The sequence below is a fragment of the Pinus tabuliformis genome, chromosome J (genome assembly GCF_031772625.1).
Source record: "Pinus tabuliformis cultivar Carrire ecotype Pingquan chromosome J, CPIR1, whole genome shotgun sequence".
In the NCBI taxonomy this organism is placed as follows: Eukaryota; Viridiplantae; Streptophyta; class Pinopsida; order Pinales; family Pinaceae; genus Pinus; species Pinus tabuliformis.
This window is the reverse complement of record NC_142295.1, coordinates 513,028,479-513,031,180: the sequence shown is the minus strand read 5'-3', so window position 1 is coordinate 513,031,180 and position 2,702 is coordinate 513,028,479. Positions and strand designations below refer to the sequence as shown.

Here is a 2,702-nt window from a genome sequence, read left to right as displayed (position 1 = left end):
AAAAGCGTAACTAGGTTCCGTCTTCATAATGACATGTGTAATTGTTGTAAAGAAGAATATATATATATATATATATATATATATATTGTAATGCTTGAATCATAGGTTTCATGATCAAGGAATTTTGTTTTAGCTAAGGTTCCCATTGTGAGACTATAGGTTTTCTCATCAAGTCATAAAAGTCTGTTGAGTCAATGTCATGTATGGAATACCCTTCTTGGGCATGTTACATTTGTATATGAGTCAATGAAAGAGAAAAAGGCCCTCCAATACCAAGCTCAAGATCCACCAAGAAGTCGGCCTCAAGATGGAATATTAAACCTACACCAAATGGCATGTCAGCTTATGTACAAGGAGAAGTCGACTTATTTCATGGGAAACCACTATAAATAGGCAACTCGGCCTGAATTTGGAACTCAGTTTTTTGGTCAAGTGTAAGTCTGCAATAAGAAGTGCGAGGGTCACTTGGGATGGAACCTCATAACCAACGAAGAGAAGGAAAGGAAGAGCAAAGTCTTTGATATTGTTTTTGGGTCTGGTTATACAGAAGATATAGATCCATTAATGCCCCTTAAGAGACTGAAAGGACAGTCTTGGGAGAGGGGTTCTGACATCGGCTTTGGCTGTCAACCTGTGTGCATCATTTCTCCGGCTAACAGATTCCAATTCCGTGCGTGCATGGTAACATACATGCCCATACATCATGATTTATTTTCTAGCAGTTTCCGTAGCTCTGACTGCGGCAGGCTCCACCACCGCTCTCGCTCTGACAGGCTCCTCCACTCCGACTTAGGCTCCACCACCACTCCCGCTCTGGCAGGCTCCCCCGCTCTGACTTAGGCTCCACCACCACTCGCGCTCTGACAGGCTCCTCCTCTTCGACTTAATCACTTGGATGTACTTAATGCAAGTGGATGTAGTTAATGAAAATGCACTTTCCACCTACACACATTCAACTAAACCTCTGCGCGCAATATTTCAAAATCGCAGTCCCACTCAAAATTTCAAACTCGCAGTCTCACTTGAAATGAAATGTGAGAGGGTGGGTTGTGCCATGTAAATTTTTTAAACTGAAATGGGCATTGATTCTTTTCAGCTTCTTGGCATGGGACAATCAGGCATGCTTCCTACTCTATTTGCTGTCAGATCAAGATATGGAACTCCTCTTCTAGCCATTATGTTTTCTGCTTCTGGAATTTCATTGAGTTTTCAAGAAATTATAGCAACTGAGAATTATCTCTATTGCTTTGGTATGTTTGCAGAGTTTGCTGCCTTTATATGTTTAAGAATCAAGAAGCTAGGAATTTCTCGGCCCTATAAAGTTCCTATTGGGACTGTTGGAGTTATTCTCCTCTGTCTAATACCTTCGTTGTTACTGGTTCTGGTGGTAGCAGTTGCTTCTTTTAAAGTCATGGCTGCCAGCATGAGCGCTGTTTTAATTGGGTTTGTATTGTGGCCTTGTCTTGAATTTGTGAAGAGTAAGAAATGGTTGAACTTTGTGATAGGGTCAGAGCTTTCAGGTGATCTTCATGATATATTAGTGTCTGATGTGGGAGTTGGATTGTTGTCAACTAAAAATACACAACTTTTCTGATAAAGTCCTTGATTTTGTACATTCTTGCGCATTGTAGAGAGGGAAAAGAATTGGAATATAGATATATCTCATTTGAGGACTTTGATTTTAGCCAAAGAACATATGGAATTTTTTGTCAAGATAAAATCCTCCAAACTCCTGGGAATCTTTGGGGGCTTAAACACAGTGGAAGGATGGACAAGGGCAGACCCTGTAATGCATGGACTTCTTTCAATATGTTTTATATTTGAAGTAGATGCATGGCCAATAGGATATTGAATCATTCATGTGCTTTCCAGATCGACTCTCTATATATTTGAAAGAAGCTTATTTCATGATATTTAGTAGGTCTAAAATAGCACACATGGATTGGTTTTGCAGAATTGTAGGATTTGAACAATGCCATCAAGATATAGTTCTGATGAATTGGGCATTTGTTTCTACTTATTTTGGAGGGGAAAACAACTATCAACCATTTATGTTTTTTCTCTGGAAAATGTTTTTATATTTTATAAAAAGATTAAGGATGTTTTTGGATTTCAATATATAATAAGATTTGAAGTCAGGGTAGATAATAAGATTTGAAGTCATCATAAAAAACAATCAATATGAATTCAGTATGTCAAATGCTAGAATTGTAGTAGTATGTCAAATGTTAGAACTGTACTTGGATGGAAAAGATAATGGCCTTTCTTCTAATCATCTAAACCAAAGCTAATTAACATCAACCCTTCAAATTTTTTTATTTTTTTTCATACAAAGTCAGGTGCTTCATCTTCAAAATTATTACTGATATAATTTGCTTATCTGCGGGTAGTTGATATATTTGGCATTATTTTATCTTGCCAATCTGTATGCAGTCTGAATAATTACTGATGCATTTTTTTAACCTTGGTTATACAACAAGAAACCTAGATTCAATCATTTCACAAATACTGAATTCATGACCCATAATATGCATAGAATCTTGCTTTGATCATTATAACATATGTCCCTCTATGACTAATGATGTTACAAAATCCATGGGCATTCTTAAATAGTGCGTAGAAAATCCATTGACATTTTTAAATAGCTGTGTTGAAAAGTTGAGAGGAAAGTTTTGTATTTCAAAATATTTAATTTTTTGAAT

General features: G+C 36.9%; 1 pseudogene; it reads left to right on the top strand.

Moving 5' to 3' along the window:
* The first annotated feature begins 1,075 nt into the window (after positions 1-1,075).
* On the top strand, positions 1,076-1,594 carry LOC149228015 (putative polyamine transporter At1g31830 pseudogene; annotated as a pseudogene).
* Positions 1,595-2,702: the final 1,108 nt, after the last annotated feature.